At 42.9% G+C, this 21,998-nt stretch overlaps 2 protein-coding genes and 1 long non-coding RNA gene across 3 annotated transcripts in view; 2 read left to right on the forward strand and 1 right to left on the reverse strand.

Annotated features, from left to right (window-relative positions):
• The window catches only part of LOC309476989 (uncharacterized protein), a 423,389-nt gene that overhangs the window by 396,397 nt on the left and 4,994 nt on the right, over positions 1-21,998 (forward strand). The gene's annotated exons all lie outside the window — the stretch shown is intronic.
• LOC309476985 (uncharacterized protein) overlaps positions 1-21,998 on the forward strand; it is a 103,520-nt gene that overhangs the window by 55,169 nt on the left and 26,353 nt on the right. The window lies entirely within an intron of this gene.
• Positions 16,240-19,921, reverse strand: LOC309477061. Its single transcript, XR_014198513.1, has 2 exons — positions 18,996-19,921; positions 16,240-16,533 (listed from the first exon to the last, which is right to left on the reverse strand). It is a non-coding gene; the product is annotated as an uncharacterized lncRNA (long non-coding RNA).

The following is a 21,998-nucleotide window of genomic DNA, read 5'->3' on the forward strand; positions in this document are numbered from 1 at the left end:
ATCTGCATTGTGCCAGCGTACTTCCTTATATACCCCCTGCGGCGGGCGGAGTTACGCTATGCAAATTCCGCAGACCCATGGCATTTCATTGCCATTGGCTCGTTTTATATACTCGAAGGTGATAGGCTTCTAGGCGAAACCCCAATCGTCGTCATCCGACGTAACGTCTCCGTTCCCACTCAGGGAACGAGGGTTACATCCGTAACCGAGACGTTACGTCAGTAACCGAGTACGTTCTCTTACGAGAGGTCTCTCGTACTTGCGTAAGATATCTTACGCTAGGGGAACGCAATGTAAAACGCCGTGCGTGCTTGAGACATAACACTAAAGTCCCAAGGGCAGGTGCCCGGGGCTCATACAGTGCCTAATCACAAGGGACTCACAGAGAATCCGGGAAGAGGGGCTAGAATAGCATCATTCCTGTAATATGGAGCTCTGATAAGAGCATGTTATATCAAGTGTTCCACACAGCCAGGGCGAACTCGGCCTGGATGGTAAATATGGGGGACTTGCGCACTGCCCACAGAAGTATACAGACGATCCGTGATCGACGCTCTAGCAGTTTCAGCATCCCGAGCCGATAGCATCGGGCGGGCAATACTGAAAAATTAAACCGAGAGCAACCTAGCTTGCAAAGCGGGAACCTCGAGGTTATAAAACCTTATAAATAAAACCTGTATGGCGGGAGGCCCAGCCTGCCGCCATACAGATATCTTGCAAGGCAATCCCACTGGACCAAGCCCACGACGAGGCCATGCCTCTTGTGGAGTGCGCTTTGACACCTATCGGGCATTGGCCCCAGGATGTGTAAGCTAGTGCTATAGCATCAACTATCCATCTGGATAGACTCTGTTTTGACGCAGCTAGTCCCTTAGAACGTCCGCTGAACAAAACAAAGAGCTGCTCTGTCTGTCTGAAAACAGATGAGCGAGACACATAGGCCCTTAACGCCCTGACCGGGCAAAGGAAACCTGCGTCCCCTTCCTCTTCAGATACCGGCAGGGCCGACAGGGAGATCACCTGTGCCCTAGACGGTGTATTGAGGGATTTAGGAACATATCCGTGCTTTGGTTTGAGTATGATCCTCGAGTCGTTAGGCCCAAACTCCATACACGTCGCGCTCACTGAGAGCGCTTGCAAATCCCCTATGCGCTTCACTGAAGCGAGAGCCAGAAGAAACACTGTTTTGAAAGACAAGAGTTTCAGGTCTATTGACTGTATTGGCTCAAATGGGGCACCTTATATGGCTTCCAGAACCGTGGAAAGGTCCCAAACGGGAACTGAGGGAGGTCTGGGAGGGTTCAGCTTCTTAGCTCCTCTAAGGAAGCGAATGACCAGATCGTTCCTTCCTAATGACTGGCCGAGCGGTGGTTCAGCGAATGCTGCTATGGCCGCCACATAAACTTTGAGCGTGGATGGGGTTCTGCCCTTATCCAGAAGCTCTTGTAAAAAGGAGAGAACCTCTGTCACACCACAGCGTGAGGGCGGAGTACCACTCGCTGTACACCAGCTAGTGAACACAGACCATTTTGAGGAATAGAGCCGCCTCGTAGATGGAGCTCTAGCCTGTGTGATCGTGTTTAACACTCCCGCTGGAGGTTAACGGGTACCCGTTGATGGCCCACACATGTAGGGACCAACGCTCCGGGCAAGGATGCCAGATCGAACCGTTTGCCTGTGAGAGGAGATCCCTCCTCACCGGTATCGGCCACGGGGCGGTACTCGTCAGACTGGAAACCAGGCTTGGTTTGTCCAAAAATGGGGCGACGAGTAGCACTGGGCATCCGCTCTCCCTGATTCGCTCTAACACCTGGGGTAGGAGCGTGACAGGGGGAAACGCATAGAGCGGGCAGCGGGGCCAGACGTGAGCCAGCGCGTCCCTGCTCTTGGAGAAAAATTCCTGACAATGAGCGTTCTCCTGAGACGCAAATAGGTCTATTTTCGCTCTGCCAAATGTCCTCCATAGCAGTTCGACTGTCTGTGGGTGTAAAGACCATTCTCCTGTCGGAAGATTGTTTCTGGACAGTCTGTCTGGTCCCACATTCAGATGGCCGGGCACATGCGCTGCCCTGAGCGAGCGCAGATTGTGCTGAGCCCAGACCAGGAGGCGTTCCGTCAGCCTGTGAAGGATTCTGGATCTGATACCTCCTTGGTGATTTATATAAGCCACCACTGACATGTTGTCCGAACGGACCAAGACGTGGTGTCTTTTTATCTGGGGACAAAAGCGCCTCAGCACGTTGTCGACTGCCATCATTTCCAGGCAGTTTATATGCAGAAGCTTCTCCCGTTCCGACCACTGGCCGAATAACGGTCTGCCCTCGAGCAGCGCTCCCCATCCCGAGGTTGAGGCATCCGTAGACACCACCTTCACACTCGAGGAAGTCCCCAGGTTTACTCCTGACCGGTACCAGTCGGTCACTGTCCAAGGTTTCAGAGCTGCGACGCATTTCTGATCGACCTTGAGGCGCGCGAGACCGGAGGTCCAAGCTCTGCGCGGCACACGCGCTTTTAACCAATACTGCAGCGGGCACATGCGAAGCAGACCCAGTTGAAGCACTGAGGATGCTGAAGCCATGAGACCCAGCATCCTTTGAAAACTTTTTGAGCGGGACTAAAGCGCCGTGGCGAAAATTCTCTGTCATGCGCTGAATACTTAGTCTGCGCTGCGGCGACAGCTGTGCTGTCATAGACAGCGAGTCCAGATCTGTGCCCAGAAAATATATTTTCTGACTGGGAGACAGCGAACTCTTCGCCCAATTGACTGTGAGACCTAAATTCTCGAGGTGATCGAGTAATATGGTCCTGTGTTCTATGAGCCCCGACTGTGATCGAGCTAGAACCAGCCAATCGTCCAAATAATTCAGCACTCGTATGCCTCGGAGCCTGAGGGGTGCGAGCGCTGCATCCATGCACATTGTGAATGCGCGAGGTGCCAGGGATAGGCCAAATGGCAGGACTGTGTACTGATATGCCTGACCCTCGAAGGCGAATCTCAAAAAAAATCGCCTGTGACGTGACGCTATTTGTATTTGAAAATAAGCGTCTTTCAGATCTATCGACATGAACCAGTCCCCTTGGCAAATTTGTGAGAGGATTTTCTTGGTCGTGAGCATTCTGAACCATCGTTTCAGAAGTGCTTTGTTTAGTCGTCTTAGATCTAGAATGGGTCTGAGACCCCCGTCTTTTTTGGGTACCAGAAAATATCTGCTGTACATGCCCCCTTCGCTCTGAGCTTGTGATAAGGGTTCTATAGCCCCTTTGCTCAGTAACTTCGCTATTTCGGCCCGAAGTAGGTGTGCTACTTCCTTTTTCACCATAGTATCGATTCGCGCCGCTTTGCGTTGCGGGCGTCGACCGAACTGTAGCGAATAGCCTCTTTCTATAATGTCTAGCACCCACTTCGAAAACCCCGGGTAGCCTTGCCCATGCATTTGCACGAATGGCTAGGGATTGAATGCGAAGCGCGCTCTGGTCGCTCAGCGACAGAGGGGCTTCAGTGTGCTGCAACATAAGCGTCGCGCTTATGACATTTGAGGCAGGGGGCGCGCTGATAACAGCGGGCAGATTGCCCGCGCTCGACTCCTCTGCGGTGGTCAACCGAGAGGGGGAGGGCTGGGCGAGTCCCGTAAGACCTGTCATGTCTATGTGTGAACGTGGGCGTGGGATAGCGGGCACATTTACAACACTGAGAGCATTGTCTGCCTGAGCAGAGCGAATGCATGTAGGTTTTGTTTTACAGAAACCTTGAGACATGCAGAACGTAGTGTTTGTGGGCACTGGGCAGTGGGCACATTTACCACATTTAATGCGATCTGGGTCGATTTCATGTGCGCGAGCCCTGTGCGACGGGCTGTGTTTCTGTGTAGGAATGAGCACTGGGCAGTGGGCATTTTGTCCACACTCATAACACCATCGGCCATGGCCGGAACACCAGAAAATACACTCTTATGGGATTTATCTGGGTAGTCGTAAAAGCCGCGTTTGTGTGCAGGCAAGCGGGCTGTGTCGCCGACTTGCTTACTGCAGAATACACTGGAACAGTCGCATTTACTGGAACTGAACGAGCGAGAAGTTGCCATAGAAACAGAGAGCGTCAACATGCTGGAGGTAGTGACGCACGGGAACCATAGAAATGGTGCTTGGGTGCAGGCGAGCGGGTTGTACAACGCGCTCGTTGGCTGTAAAAATACACATCTGCAGTCGCCTTTTCAGGGAACTGACAGAGCGAGCATTGACGGCATAACATTTTTTTTTTTTTCGGTAGACCCGGGATCGAACACGGGTCTCTCGCGTGAAAACCTGAGAATCTGCCACTGGACCACAGGGGAAGACACATAGGTATTTAGATAGCGCGAGTATTATCAGAGAGCGTCAACATGCTGGCGTTTGTTTGCAGGCGCGCGTGCATTACAACAGGCTCGCTCACTGCAGTATGACATTTCCAGTCGCCTGAACTTCAGAGGGGAATGAGAAATGTGTGAGAAATAGAATTCGGCCCGGCCGCAGCGGGACATTAACGCTCTTTTCTCCTTTCGCCAGTGACGCACGGGAACCATAGAAATGGTGTTTGGGTGCAGGCGAGCGGGTTGTACAACGCGCTCGTTGGCTGCAAAATGCACGTCTGCAGTCGCCCTTCAGGGAACTGACAGAGCGAAGCATTGGAGGCATAATTGATCTGCCGTTAGACCGGGATTCGAACACCGGTCTCTCGTGTGAAAAAACAAAAATTCCGCCACTGAGCCACAGGGGGGAACACAAAGGCTTTCAGATGCACGAGCATATAAGAGTGTCAACATGTTTTATTCGGCGTTTGCTTGCAGGCGCTGCAATATTTATATTTCCAGTCGCCTGATCAGGGAACTGAGAAATGTGTGAGAAAATTCAGGTCAGTCCGGCGGGACTAAACACTATTTTCTCCTTTCGCCGGTGAGTGACGCGTGAATGGGGCGCAGGGGCGGGGTAGCTTTCTTGTACATAAAGAAAAACTAACCCCGACCGTCCGCTTCCAGCCTCCCCTGTGAACGGTGCATTTTGCGCGGCTCGAACAGAGGGAGAGAGAAAGCTAGCCCCGTGACCGTCCGCTCCTGACATCCCCTGTGAACGGCGCGGTTTGCACGGCTCGAACAGAGGGAGAGCAGGTATCATCCTCCAAGCAGGCAAGGCAAGCGGGCGCACCGGCGAGCTTTGCGGGTTGGGGGGGGGAAAGGGGCGTCTTGAAAAAGACGCCCGGCTCTTTTAGTGCAATGAGAGTGTGTGTCGCGGCGGCGAACACACACACATACACAAAACACAGTAGCAGAGAAAAGGATACGTACACCGGAAAGCGTCAGCAGAAACGGCGACTGAAGGCGGCGAGATGTCGACCAGCAGCTTCAGATGCACTAATCCCGCTGGGTGCTTGACTCAGACGGCGCGGCTTCCTCTCAGGATCCAGCGATGCGAAGGCCCGCTGAAGAGATGAAAAACTGACCAAACCAGCCTCTCTGGGCCGTATTTATAGCCCTAGCCCCACCCGATTTCGGCGGGACATGACGTAATGGGCGCGAAGCGCCCTCATTGGTTCTGACGTCATGAGGAGCCTCTATCGATAGGCTGGTGCAGTTGCCGCAGAGCAGCCAATGGGCGCGCAAGCTGTCTCGCCCATGTCTGCATGCTGCTGCAATGCGTTTTACATTATTGCAAAATTAAGGATAATTTTTGGCTTCAATATCTCGAGGAAAAGAGTTTTTCCCTAGCGTAAAATATCTTACGCAAGTACGAGAGACCTCTCGTAAGAGAACTCAGTGTATTCAGCTGCCATATCAACACTACATACATAGAGAAAATATTAATAACAATATATTATAATAACAATGACAATCTGGCAACCTTGGGATTTGGTAGTTATTGGAGTAACTTCAGTTAAGATGTAAACAATCAGTGAAAGGCTTGTTTTATGAACGCAATAATACCTTTTAAAGAAGTGTCACAGTGAGATGACATTATTCTACTCACTCTTTATCCATCGAACATTACAAGGACATTTAAAAGTGTAAAAGCATCAACAAGGTTCTTTCAACAGAATATGAACTCCAAAAGCGCTATTCTTTCCACAGAAATAACGGATGGGTTAAATATCACTGTAGTAATATAGCCTATATATCTGTATTATGTAACATACGTTGCCTTAATAAAAAATGTTCATTAAATTCAGCATTGCGTGATAGGCTACTATTTCAAAGTGATTTCACTCGTCTATTCTTGCTATGGTTAGACGACTATTAGATTTTCACTGACAGCCCAAATTCAGCCTAGTTTTAGTCTAGACGTCTATAAACGCAAAACATGTTCACAGGTTAGAGCTTCACACTCCAGTAGCAGTGGATATACAGCAGTGCAGTGATCGTCTATTTCAGTTACTGGACTCTGAATGTTGGATTGTTAGCATGGTCTGGCAAACTGAAAATGATTTGACAATGATTAATGATTAATGATTAATGATGAAGTGAAATGAATCAGAGATGCTGTTATGAAGACATGTGAACTGCTGAGAAAGGAGAAGTGTGTAAAGATGTCGGATACATGGTGTTTTTACATTCCGAAATAACTTTAAAATCTTTATTATAGAATGCGTATTAGAGTCAGCAAAGTCGTATGGGTGGAGTATTTTAGGCTTGTGATTCTGTTGACTATTACTTGTCTATATTATGTTTCAGCTCAGCTGGTTTTTGGATTGATGGTAAAGGGATATGGAAGTTTATAAGTGAGATTATTAAAAAAAAACAGCGTAAAAGCAGCAAGCCGTTTTATGAAAGAAATCATACTGGCTAAATGGAGAATCATACTAAATACCATATTATATAGCCTATACTATAATATAGTAATTTCTCCTGTTTTGTCTCCTTTATCTCTCTTTCAACACAGAAGCTCAAAGGGGATTCAGTGGATCCTGGAGACGGACGCCTTCTCCTTCAGTTTCTGATCCTTGGATTTTCAAGCCTTTCCTTGCTCCTTATTTTTAATAAACCTTTTATAATCATTAAACTTCCCTGTGTTAGTCTTTGTGAAAAAGTGCAGATACGTGCAGTATATGACAACCTGCAGTTTATTACACATTTATATTGTGCTGAATCAGTGCAAAACTCTATAGAAATATAGAAAGCAAATAAAGCTTCAAAAAGGTGTTGTTTAAAGATTCTTTTAAAAACTGATGTAATGCATATTTTTGAGTCATGAATAATGCATTTAAACAAGTTTCAGTTGTTAACATTTCAAAGAGTTTACATTCACCTGACACGGAAACTTTACCAACCAACCCGTACTTTATATGATCAGTTTATACCAGTGTTTGATAGAGATCTACAAATCTGTCATCAGCTGAGCTCCTCTGGATGATGCATTATCATCTGCACTGTAATTATCTTATTAATAAAAGAGCCATATTTGCAGCTCTGACACTAATCGCTGGACAAAAGTTTTTCAATTATTTCAACAGTTTTAAAAGAAATTATAGTCTGCCTCGATCCAGATTCAACTCCAAAGTATATAGTAGAATGAGTTCATCCCCGAAATGTCATAATTATAATAGAGAAGAAGGAAGTCCACATTTACATTGTTTCTTCATCTGGGTTGATCACATTGAGCTCAGACAGGACATGCAAAATCAGCAGCAATCAGGACGGCTGGTCTGTTATCCACAATGTATATGTTTTTCATGAGATATATTTTTTGTCACACTGTCCTGACATTTTGTATGAATTAATCAAAACTTACTTGGTTTGAATTATTGTTGTGTTGACTTCTAGGCCCCGTCCACACTACTGCATTTTCGTTTAGAAACGGAGAATTAAAACGATCTCCGTCCACACCAGCGTTTTAGCTGCGTATTAGAATTGATCTCCGTCCACATTAAAACGACTGAAAACGCGGATCACGTGACCATTCACCAACACTGGGCATGCGCGTGCCGGTGTAAACACAACTTCATTGATAAAATTATCCCACCATGCGCTGGTTCTTCCCGGGTTAACCCAGAACCGACGCTCCATGTACAGTCGATACCGCCGCTGCACACGGGAATTGTCACAGATCGCTCGAATAATAGCTTGCCTCCGGCACATGTAGGCAGTTATAGCATTGTAAAATGCAGAATTTACTTGCACAACAGCGGCTAGCAAAAATATACGCCATGACTGATGACACCCAATCATAGAGCCGAGCGTGAGCCTCTACTATGTCATCGTTTCTAAAGTCCTCCGTTTTGACCCGTCCAGACTAAAACGCCCTCCGGAGATTCAAAACGAAAAACGGGTCAGCTGCGTTTCTAAACTTCTCCGTTTTGGGTCTCCGTTTTTGCCGTTTTAGTGTGGACGGGAGGTGCAAACGTAGCAAAAGGTCTCCGTTTCTAAACGAAAACGCAGTAGTGTGGACGGGGCCTATAGTGCCATGGTTAGCATGTGTCAGAGTCAGTGTGTCTAGCAGGAGTATGATGTTCTGTCATGACTCATGGCTGATAGGTTTGGGGACGGTTGCAACAAGTTATGAATTGCATGTTTAATAAAAGTTTGTTGCATTGCAAATTGTTCAGTTCTTCCTGTCTGACACTGAAATATGCAGAGATTGAATAGCATCTGTAACACCTGATCACTGAATCTGTGTAGGCCTATGTTCTACACATACACTAACAACACTCTATAACTGTTATTGGATAAATATCACTAAATAAGTAAATAATATGCTACAATAATATTATTGCATAAATAAATAATACAATAATATTATAGTAGGCCTATAACAGTTAATATTTTCAGAATTCTATGCTCATTGAGACAAAAAGCTCAAGTTAATTAGTGAAATTTAAGGTATTTTTTAACATGTTGCAGCCGTCCCTGGGTCAGACTCAGTTACAACATCTGACTTCTTCCATTCAAATAAATACTGTGAACAATATATCATATGTAATCATCTTTATATGGTACAGTTAATTAGCAGACAGAGGCAAGTATTGTCTCCTTCAGTGGAGGCTCTCCGGCCAACACTCTTTACCAGTCCAATACAATCCCATATTAGAAGAAGGTGTGTGTGTGTGTGTGTGTATGTGTGTGTGTGTGTGTGTGTGTGTGTGTGTGTGTGTGTGTGTGTGTGTGTGTGTGTGTGTGTGTGTGTGTGTGTGTGTGTGTGTGTGTGTGTTGTAAAATCTTTGTGCATATTTTTAAATGCAAAAACTACACCACTGTTCTGTTTGCTGTTGTGACGTTGATGTGCGGTTTCTGGTTTCCAGCTTCTGTTTAAGAAAGTTTCAGGTTGACAGCTCATGCTTGTTTATTGCAGATATGCAGCATAGGAAGGTTTGGTCTAAAGTGATTCATTCAGATGTTTCAGGTTGACAGCTCATGTTTCACACATCATAATCAGAGAGTTCTTGTGACGCGTGACAGAAGCTGTTTTCTCTTTAGAAAGCTGTGTGAATATTTGTCTAACAGCAGAATATTCACCAAGTTCACTGTTTGTTCATATTGTGCATGTTTTGAATTAATCTCTGTAATGAAGCTTTACAGAACTGTATGATTTAACACTGATAATAATTATATGATGTTTTATTAATATATACAAATTTGCTTTGTCTAGTCCAAATAGTCTCTGAGTAACTGAGAGAAATGCAAAAAGTGTTGCAACTGTCCCCGGTCTCCCCTAGTTATACTAGATTATAAGATAAAATATTAATTTCCTAGTTAAAGATCACCTGGTTTGTTCAATATTGTCTGAAATGTTGACTACACCCCTTGAGTGTCCCATACACTCGTATAACATTACAAGAGGAAGTGTGTGTATGAGCGAGGAGAAGATCACCGAGAACATTAAACACTCTGAGCTGTGTTTCTCTCGGGACGCTTCCTCTGCTCTGCACAAGGTGACTAACACTTTCTCTTTCGGTCTGTGAGAAAAGATTTTATTCATTTATTTAAATCTGGACATTTGTCTTTCTATACTTTAGTGAAACTGAAGTGGAGTTTTTTCATGAGAAATGAATGCATTTGAGAATATAGGTTATAACACGTATATCACAAACCACAGACACATACGGAGAGAAAGAGAAAAATGGCAAGCAAAAAAGACTAAATATGCTAAACATGATCTAATACAATATATTGAACCAAAAACAAACATAAAAGGCGCTGATAGTCGACAAAACAGCATTAATAGTGACAAACCAAACTGAGTATTTCTGATGTTTAAGATCAAACACTGTTATATATCATTCATCATCATCATCAGCTTCATCTTCTCTGGTGTCTGAAAGTGTAAAATCTATTCTAAACTATAACTTTTCATTTACTGAATATAGGCAACAGGAAAAAGGATAATCTACCGTACTTTATCCATTACAACAACGGCTCTATCAGATGTCTATTGTGCTGCAACTGTGGCTTTCCTAGAAGTAAAAGACGCGGCAGAAAACTGTAGGAGGAGGAGAACTGAAAACACTTGCTCTTTTCACATTATACGCCTCTCGGTTGTATGACGACAACCCTGAGCTGTCATTTAGAAGATCCACTTCATATCTACTTGAATCAAGGTGCCTATAATCTTGGTTCTTCAGAGTTACGATCTGGATAATCTATTGGGACAGTCAACGTCAGCTGGCTCATCTTCCTAATAAGGTACTCTTTTTTTTGGGATTGTGTTTTTATATCGTCTAGACATCAGATATATCAGTCCGATCTAATGAAAGTGCGTTTCTACACCACGAATTGTATCTCTCGTGCCATTTATAGCTTACGCCGAAAATGGTTTTATGCGTGCATATGATACTGACACTTAATGACATGTAATACGCACACACCCCTAATCGTCCCCAAGGGTTTACAGTGCGTATTTTTGACGTATAAATGGCACGAGAAATAAAATGTGTGGTATGGAAAGAACCTATATGAGGATATATGCGCATATATGAAACCTATATGCAGTTTATATGCACATATATGATAATATATATGAAACCTATATGCGTATATATGCCACATATAGGCAAAATTGAGGTGCATATATGTGCATATACAGGCCGTATTGCTTCTTTATATCCACATATAAGCCCTATATGTACATACAAGATATGTCTCTTATATAGCTCATGGCAGGATCTGGTCATTTTGTAGCTCATATCTCACTTTGGCAACTGTCTTACATAATGCCTAGCTCAGATAGGCACATCTATCAATTCGAAGCTCACAGAGCTGAGAAGATCAAAAAAGATAAATTGTTTTTTTTTTTGTTCAGTTTTTTGTCTTATTTTTGTTCTTGTACTATTTGATTTTTCTTAAGTAAATAAATAATGTAAATTTCTACAATTTGGGCTTTTATGTATGTTGCCTACACTGTAAAAAAAAAAGTGTAATTTTACAGGTAATGGTCTGTATTATTTTACAGAATTTTACCGTTTTGTCATTATACAGTGAATGCCTGTTATTTTACAGATATTTGCTGTAATTTAAAGGGACACTTTACCTCTGGTAAGATGAATGTGTATTTAAAATAGGTCATTTATGTAGACCTAAGTGTTAAGAGGTAAATACGGATTTCTCCCGTCTCAGGGGAAAATGAGAGAGTGTTGCACAACCATTCAATAGTATGACTGGGTTTCTAACAATGCAAAGCTTAATGCAAAATGGGTGGAGTGTTCCTTTAAAGGTCCACTATTAAATTTACAGGTAATTGCTTGTATTTTGTTTTTACATCAATTTTACGTTTTTTAAAAGGAACTTGTCTGTATTTTTACAAAGTAATATTTTACAGATTTTTTCTGTGAAATTAGAAAACAAAGAAAAGAAGGTATAACTGCAGAAATCTGCATCTATTCAATATGTTGTCCTTACAGATTATTAAGGATGTGGGGGTTAAAGTGAGGCTATAGTCTTTTAATCTTGTCTTGCAAATAGCAAGTTTCCAGGGTTCTCAAGTTTTATCAAAAGCTTGGAGTGAGATCACATGCGGTTAGGGGAGGAGCCCTAATGGAGCCCCGCCCCCGCCCATCCCCGCCGGCCAATTTTACCCATTGTTCATAATTAACCAGCACAAATTGAAATTATAACAATTGGTAAATCTGATAAATGACAGAGCAATTCAACATCACATCAAATATTCTCTTTTATGTTATATTTCAAAATTACAAATATACAAAAAAAAAATATATATAACAAATTGCTCCAAACAGTTTGGAAAAACAAATCTTTTTTGCATTTTGAACGTGTCTAGTCGAAATGGTATAATGATTTATTGTGTGGTGGGACATTGTGAACAAATTACATATTAGAGGGTGTGTGTGTGTGTGTGTGTGTGTGTGTGTGTGTGTGTGTGTGTACACAAGAGTACACACTCCAGCTTATGAAATGTGTTTTGTGTTGTGTTTGTTGCACATTTTGATGCCTTGATAACAGGGGTAGGGGGACATCTTTGAAAAATGCAATGGCAATGATTAACTTAATGTATGTTTTGACAGGATATAAAATATTACCAAGAGCACTCTGCTTTAATACATGTAGCCTTAATGTAACTAGAAAGACTATACAGTATAATATATAATTTAAAATAAAATGAAGAAATACATCTTCATTCCTTCCCATACCCACTAACATTTCCCTTAGTTTCAGATAACGTAAGCTGGCCAAACTGAGCCAAAGCTTCTGGCCTGGTTGCAAAGTAGGCTAGTTGTAGAGTTTTTGACTGCATCAATAATAATGTATGGGCTAAATATTAAATGTTCTAGCCTTAAAATGTTAGACGAGCTTTCTTCCAACTTACCTTCTCCATCATTGCGTGTGTTCGTGCGATGTTGTTGGTTACCTAGTAACAAACGTACAGTAGACGAGAATGTTCCGTCAACTTCAGTGTGTTCGCGCATCTATGTTGCTTAGTAACGAACGCAATCTGGCCGAGATACGTGCCGGCGGCAGGAAAATTCACTTTGTGTGCCTGCGCCTGGTATATAACGTTATATATAAAGCTTGCAGGACAACTTGGTTGGCATTGGCTTTTCAGCGTGAGAAATACATGGTGTGGCGTGTGAGCGTGTGAACTGGTTGAATTGCGTGTGTCTCACGGCCAATGCGTGAGACTTGAGAACCCTGAGTTTCATTGTCTTATTCTCCCATAATTTCATGTATATTTTATTCATATTTTTCCAAATTTCCGTTGCTGCACATTCAGGGCTTTGTGTGTGTGTGTGTGTGTGTGTGTGTGTGTGTGTGTGCGATGACTCAGATTCAAATTCGCCGCCATTACGTTTCCGCTGTTTAGTCCCGCCCACAACAGTTAGCTGATCAGTCGACTTTGGATCTGTATCAAGGGCAAGCGGGAGATTTGAGTTCAGTCTACTCTCGTGAAGTGGATTGTGAGATTAACAGGGGTTCAAAGCAATCGTATTCGTCGAGAGCAGCCGTGAGCAGGAGTCCTGTTGTCAGTCAGTCCGTTTGGATCACTGATCTATATAATGTCATTCTATATAGATCAGTGGTTTGGATTCTTCGGAAATAACGCACTTTTCAGTGAGCCTGGTTCGTCACAGCGGACATCATGCCAACCGATCACCGGCTGAGGTAAGAGTCTACATGTTAACGATATTTTATATTACATTTGTGTTAAGTTTACGTTACAGTTTTCAAGCTAACGTTAGCATTCTTAAATGATGTTCAGTTAACTGGCGAGAGCTGGAGGCAAAACACTGAAAATGTAGCATGCGTCTTTATATTTTCCATCTGTTTTAAGAAAGATCAGCTGAACCCACACCTCAAAAGACTAGGGGTGGCACGGTTCACAAAACCCACGGTTCGGTTCGTATCACGGTTTTAGGGTCACGGTTTTCGGTTCTGTACGGTTCTTGTTGTTGTTTTTTCTTTTAATCTTTAACACTCCAAAAATGTACTTCAGCATATGATATATAGCTGAATTATCTAATTATTAATTAATTTATTTCATAAATGGGGTGTGTTTGCAAAACGCAGCTTCTCATTTCCCGTGGGCTGTGTCGGACAGTTATTTGTCACCACTTTTTGCCAGGGTTGATATTATGTCCCAGCACGGATGTACCAATACAAATAAATAAAACATTTCCAGTTAACTAGCAAAGTATTCGTTTCGTTCGTTTGTTAAATAAGAAGCAATCTAGCGCTGAAATGTGTTTTTTTTAATCAAGTGATCAAAGTGCTCGTTGCTGTTGCGATCAGTGGCGCTGATACAGTGTTCTCGTGGCTCGCGCACACACCGCAGCGGCCGCACATTCTTCACTCAGACGCGCGCTTCAGTCCGTTGAGGAGACTCTAGGCTACTCTATTCGTTCCGATGAAATCACAAAACAAAATTCATACAAATCTGTCCCTGCTTGATATACAACCGCTGATAAACATAATCGGTTTTGATGAAAAAGAAAAATATATACGAGTGCAGATTAGAACTCAGAACCTTTGACACGCTTGGCAAGTTCTGCCACTGGACCATTAAAGTACATACCGGTACGTGGAACAGTCGATCTATGTAGCCTATTTATTCACGTGAAAAAAACAACATATAGCTTGGTGGAGTTGATCTCATTAAATGTCTAAGTAAACCCAGTGTACTATTTAAATCGATTGCTGGACATTGTAATGTTATTCTACATTTGTCTGATTTATGATTTAGCATTGTATTAGCAGTAGCACAGGCACAAGGCTACATTGCGCATGCGTCGAACCGTGCGAACCGCGCGACGCACACACGCACCGAACCGAGACAAGCGAACCGAACGGTTCGGATGTTTTTTCATGTACCGTGCCACCCCTACAAAAGACCTAAAACAAGCTTTCGTAGACTTGTTATACATATCAAAGTCCATTTAATTGTGTATAAAATCTTTGTTAATACGCGATAGTATCTGTCAGTAAATCAATCTCTTAAATGGCGGGACATTTTGAAACACCGTCTGGAAGCTGAAAACTCTTCTCTTAAAAAATAGTAACCAAGTTTTTGGCGGATTTTTTTTACCATTTTTAATAACCAAAGTTATACTACAAATAGGCCTAACATTGCCAAGGTTTTTTTTTTTTTTTTTTTTGTTAAACCATAGTTAATTTTCATAAGGGTTAACGTGGCTATCAAGACCGTTAAGAAAACGAATTCAGTAAATACTGTACTTGTTGATGATACAGGAAAGCACACGAGACTAGAATATGAACACAACATGATAAATTGCATATTCTGGCTGCATCTGCTTGCCAACACGTAGCTATAGAATGCATATGTGCATATATTAGGCTTATAAAGTTGAGGTTTTGCATTGTCCCAGTGGAACATATTCTGACATGTGTAAATGTAATACTGAGTTGTAAAAACATTTTTTTGTGTGATTTCAGGTCAAGTGGAAAGCAGAATGATCATGGCAAACAAGGTATGGGAAGAAGTAATTTAAAATATTGTAATGGCCGAGTCTTCTGATTCCATATGATTGCACTAAAAGTGGCAGAAAATGTAAAAAAAATGTTTTATACTATATTTTCCCATGTGAATATTCATTTGATCCTTGTGAGGCCACTGTAGCTGCACAAGGTTTGGTTCTGCTTCAGTAAGACCACGATTGTGTTAGATTCCACCCATCTATTATTATTAATTTTTTTGTATTGTAACTAGGCTCTGTCATTTAGAAACATGGCTTTTCCTATCACTTAATGACATATATCTCTACCTTTCATTCCAGCCAGAGGAACTGACGGTTGCTGCTCACATCTCAGCCTACCTGATGGAAAATTCTTGCTGGATGAATGACCTTCACCTTCAACTCAACCTTGCCAAGACAAAACTGCTTATGGTTTCAACCAAACCATCCTTGCTGCGATCCTGCTGATTTGCCTTATACAACATCAGAAAGATCCGGCCCTTCCTATCGGAGCCACACAACTCCTTGTCTAAGCTCTTGTTCTATGCAGACTGGACTATTGTAATGCTCTCCTGGCAGCTCTTCCAGCATCAGTCAAACCTCTGCAACTGATCCAGATGCTGCAGCAAGACCTAAACTCATGTGTCTCCAGAAGCTTGTGTTCTGTAAGTGAACGGCGCCTTGTGGTGCCATCGTCCCAAAGAGGCACAAAACCACTTTCACTGACCTTTCCCTGGACTGGTCCCTGCTGGTGGGATGACCTGCCCAACTCAACACATTTTCAAGAAACCACTAAAGATCCATCTTTTCATAAACACTTGACCCAATAATACTAAATCTTTGTTTTAATAATAAAAAATAAATAATAATTGCTATGTGTACTGTGCTACACTAAGTGGGACTTGTCACTGCACTTGTTGCTTCTATTGTTCTCTTAATTTTTAAGTCACTTTGGATAAAATGTAATTGTAAATGTGTAAAATAAGTTATATTAGAGTATAAAGGTATACAGCACTTGCCTTTTAATGTGGATATTTTTACATGTTCTAAATTATATACTAAGCCTGTATTTCCTATCTTTCACATATCTTGATGTTCAGTGTTTGTTTAATGAGTAATACTGTAAATGTGCAGGTATTCTGTACTTATTGCTTATCTAATCTATCTCAGCTGCTGCCTGAACCCAAACAAACAGATGAACTAGAAGAACTAACTAGAACTATGAGCACCATTCTCTCTAGAACATTGGATGTGGTTGCACCTATTAAATTAAAAAAGGTCAGAGAGAAAAATAAAGCACCATGGTATAACAATACTACGCATGTTTTAAAGAGAGAAACCCGTATTTTAGAGCGTAAATGGAAACAAACTAATTTAGAGGTCTTTAGAATCGCGTGGAAAGACAGTATGTCACGTTATAAAAAGGCCCTAAAAGCGGCCAGGGCTGAGCACCTCCGCAAACTAATAGAAAACAACCAAAACAATCCAAGGTTTTTATTTAACACCGTGGCTAGACTAACAAATAAACAGACATCACCCGAACAAAATATCCCGTTACAGTTCAGTAGTAATGATTTCATGAACTTCTTCACTGAGAAAATAGAAAGCATCAGAACCACAATTGTAAACGTTCAATCTTCAATCGCGCCTTATAATTCAGCTTCAATTATCACCCCGAAAGAACAATTACAGTGCTTTACAACTATAGAACAAAAAGAGTTAAATAAACTGATCACTTCATCTAAAACAACAACATGTTTATTAGATCCTATACCAACTAAACTACTGAAAGAAGTGTTACCTGTAGTGGAAGATCCTCTCCTCAATATTATTAACTCGTCTTTATCTTTAGGTCATGTTCCAAGAACATTTAAACTGGCAGTTATAAAACCTCTCATTAAGAAACCACAATTAGATCATAATAATCTAGCAAATTATAGACCCATTTCAAATCTTCCATTTATGTCTAAAATATTAGAAAAAGTGGTGTCCGCTCAACTGGGCTCTTTCTTGCAACAAAATGAGATCTATGAAAAGTTTCAGTCTGGATTCAGACCGCATCATAGCACTGAAACTGCGCTCGTTAAAATCACAAATGATTTACTTTTAGCTTCTGACCAAGGCTGTATCTCAATACTAGTTTTACTTGATCTTAGTGCTGCGTTCGATACTATAGATCATACATTACTCTTAGATCGACTACAAAATTATACTGGTGTTCAAGGACAAGCACTAAGCTGGTTCAAATCATACCTATCTGACCGCTACCATTTTGTCTATTTAAATGGAGAAAAATCGATCATAACTCCAGTAAACTATGGAGTGCCGCAGGGATCTGTATTAGGCCCTCTGTTATTTTCAATATATATGATGCCACTTGGAAATATTATAAGGAAACATGGAATTAGTTTCCATTGTTATGCTGATGACACTCAAATATATATTTCATCACGGCCGGATGAAAACGCTAAATTTTCCAAATTGACAGAGTGTGTTAAAGATATAAAAGATTGGATGACCCGTAATTTTCTTTTATTAAATCCAGACAAGACAGAGGTAATACTTATCGGTTCAAAAAACCGCCCACAAAACCTCGCACAATACAACTTTAACATCATAGGATGTCCTGTTACTTTATCCTCTACAGTAAAAGACCTGGGAGTTATACTCGATTGCAACCTGTCTTTTGAAAATCATATTTCATATGTTACAAAAACAGCATTTTTCCACCTTAGAAACATTGCTAAGCTACGTGATATGCTATCAGTTTCTGATGCAGAAAAGTTAGTTCATGCATTCATGACCTCGAGACTGGATTACTGTAATGCTTTACTAGCTGGTTGTCCTGCATCCTCAATAAACAAGCTACAGTTAGTCCAAAATGCCGCCGCTAGAGTTCTTACTAGATCAAGAAAATATGATCATATAACACCGATTTTATCATCACTGCATTGGTTACCTATAAAGTTCCGTATTAATTACAAGGTATTGCTACTGACCTATAAAGCCCTAAACGGCTTAGCTCCAGTCTATTTAACGGATCTTCTATCACCCTATAATCCATCGCGCTCTTTAAGATCACTAAATTCAAGGCTTTTGGTCATACCTAGGATATCCAGAACCACCAAAGGAGGGAGAGCATTCTCACATTTGGCTCCAAAACTCTGGAATAGTCTTCCTGATACTGTTCGTTGCTCAGACTCGCTCTCCCAGTTTAAAACTAGATTAAAGTCGCATCTCTTCAGCCAGGCATTCATATAATCCTACAGTTCAAACTACAATCCGGCCTCTAGCTCATAAATGCCAGAGGAGAACTGGCCCCCGACTGAGCCTGGGTTCTCCCAAGGTTTTTTTTCTCCATTAGGTCACCTGATGGAGTTTTAGGACACCATTAGGTCACTTGATGAAGTTTTTCGGTTCCTTGCCACTGTTGCCTTTGGCTTGCTCAGTTGGGGATATTTTGGGGATATTTAATTTAATTTTATCAATCAATAAATTCCTCTTGAAACAAACTTTGTTGTATTATTTTAATTTAATACTGTGAAGCTGCTTTGATACAATCTGTATTGTGAAAAGCGCTATACAAATAAACTTGACTTGACTTGACTTATACGTTTAGTTAATTTAACAGAAATTGACTGTACATTTGCTATTATTAAGTACTTAATTAGAGATTGGTCAAAGTTGTAAAATTGGAAATGCAATAAATATACAAACTTTGTATTTGAATTTATGTACTTAATGCATTTTTATACATAACTTCATAGTTATTATACACAGAAAAACTATATTAAAAGATAATTACTGTAGATAGACAGCATTGTATGAAAGTTGTTGAGATGCGGATCTTAAACTAGGTGACAACCGCTACAGATTGTTCAGGCAGAACAATAAATCACTTGGTCCATGTCCATAATAAAGTTCTTTACTGTTGTCTTTGCTTCATACATCAGTATGGGTGTGGTTTTTTAAGATATACGCGCACAGTATGAACAAAAATCCGCAAGAAATCGGACCAGATCAGCACGAAGATCACTACAAAACTGCCGCAGGATTTAGCAACATAGTTACATGTCTGGGCATGAACACATTTTGATTGACATTCAGTTCTCCCGATCTAAACCAATGAAATTACAGGAATGATAGTCAGGTGATTCAGAAATAATATGTATATATATCCTAAAGTGCAACAAATTAAATGTCCAGCAGAGGGCACCAGCGTCATTAAAGCTTAGCCTTTTGTACAGCCGCCCCCGAATTTGTTTAACAAATTTGTAAATAAAGAAAAGGCAGGCAGTTTAATCAGACGAGCCACAGGTCTTGTGTAACTTTTGTCTTTGACATTCACTACAGCTGTGCGGACTCGTCCATCTTGTCCAGGAATTACTTTGGCTACAGTACCTATTTGCCATAGGGCTCTGGGTGCTTGCTGGTCCACAATCATCACAACTTCACCAGTTTGAAGGTTTTCTGATTCTCTTTGCCATTTTTGTCTTCGTTGCAAGTATGGGAGGTAATGCCGTATGAAACATTTCCAGAAGTTTTTTTAATTAGAATCTGGCTGTGACGCCATTTTCTACGACTGAGCATTTCTGATTCCGGATAGACAACTTGTGGTAATGCAGAATTTGGACGTCCCATGAGGAGGGAATTAGGTGTCACTGGGTCAATATCTGCTATGTCTGAGGAAACATATCCCAATGGTCTGGAGTTTAATATTACCTCTACTTCCACAAGTACCGTGTTCAGTACTTCTTCTGGAACAGATTGAGAACCAAGAGAGGTACATAGTGCTGTCTTGATAGACCTAACCTCTCTCTCCCACGATCCACCAAAATGCGGTGCATTGGTCGAATAGAAAGCTGGACAAAACAGTCTAAGGTTGGACTGGGGCAGATCCGCCATCATGGGAATTCATTTCTTACATTCAAACAGCGGCGGTTTCTTCATTAGGGCGATCGGGCGACGCACCACCAAAGTGTGAAAGGGACTTTTTCAATCACAATCTCATTCAACCACAGAGTTACGCTAGCAGTCACTCACTGTTGTTCTGCCTCTGGATATAGTCCAGCAGTGAAGAGGACTCTGAGCTGGCTAGGACCAGCGGCGAAGACGACTCTGAACTGGACGGAACCAGCGGTGAAGGCTCGGTGCTGGACGGAACCAGCGGCGAAGAAGGCTGAGCGCTGGACGGGACCAGCGGTGAAGAGGGCTCAGTGCTGGACGGGACCAGCGGTGAAGAGGGCTCAGTGCTGGACGGGACCAGCGGTGAAGAGGGCTCAGTGCTGGATCGGACCAGCGGTGAAGAGGGCTCAGTGCTGGATGGGACCAGCGGTGAAGAGGGCTCAGTGCTGGACGGGACCAGCGGTGAAGAGGGCTCAGTGCTGGATCGGACCAGCGGTGAAGAGGGCTCAGTGCTGGACGGGACCAGCGGTGAAGAGGGCTCAGTGCTGGACGGGACCAGCGGCGAAGAAGGCTGAGCGCTGGACGGGACCAGCGGCGAAGAAGGCTGAACGCTGGACGGGACCAGCGGCGAAGAAGGCTGAGCGCTGGACGGGACCAGCGGTGAAGAGGGCTCAGTGCTGGATGGGACCAGCGGTGAAGAGGGCTCAGTGCTGGATGGGACCAGCGGTGAAGAGGGCTCAGTGCTGGACGGGACCAGCGGTGAAGACTTTGTGCTGGCGGGCATGACGCATACTGCTTTGGTCTCAGCAGATTTGGCGTGAAGTGCGGGCTCAGCTGGACTGGCGTGAAGTGCAGGCTCTGGCTCGGCAGGACTGACGTGAAGCTCTGGCTCTGGCTCTGGCTCGGCAGGACTGACGTGAAGCTCTGGCTCTGGCTCGGCGGGAAGATACTCAGGTAGGACAGTCTCGGCGAAACAAGATTTAGGCAGGATAGTCTCGGCGGGACGAGACTCATGCACGATGGCCCTTATGGCAACACGTGCTGACCTCAGTGGGGAATCGGCCACACTGGATACCAGTCCTGGACGGTAATAGACAGATCCGGTGACCAGCTTGATGGTTGGCATGATGAGAAGCTTCTCAGGCTGGATGGATGGGACATGAACTGATTCAGGCTCGGGGGGTACTGTGAGCTTGCAGGGTTCTTCATCAGCCAAGCCCACAGTAAATGCCAAACTGCTCAAGGAAAGGGCCAGGTGGATATACCCTTCTAGGGTCCAGCCGGTATTGTCATCCGGCATCATCTGAGCAATCTCCTCATCCAGTCCACTCCAAAACAGGTCCATGAGCTGGGTGTCATCTAATGACGCTAAGTGACAGCAAGCCAGAAAATCCCTCACATACCTCTCGATAGGTTGACCATCCTGATACATGGAAGATAGCCATCTTATTAGAGCTCCATTACTGACAGCTGCTGGATCCATATTTTGGCGAAGTCTTCTGTTACGAAACAGCTCCGAGACTCGAAGGTGAAGATCCAAATGCAGTTTATTTACAGAGTAATCGTACAGGCAGGGTCATCAACAGCGAACAGATCAAAGGAGGAAACACAGAGAATATTCAAAGAACAGGCAGAGGTCAGGGCAGGCAGCAATAATCAGAGTCCAATAAACAATCCGAGTCAGGCCAGGCAGAGAAACGATCAGGAAACG

Source organism: Leuciscus leuciscus (assembly GCF_965113295.1).
Source record: "Leuciscus leuciscus genome assembly, chromosome: 16".
NCBI lineage: Eukaryota > Metazoa > Chordata > Actinopteri > Cypriniformes > Leuciscidae > Leuciscus > Leuciscus leuciscus.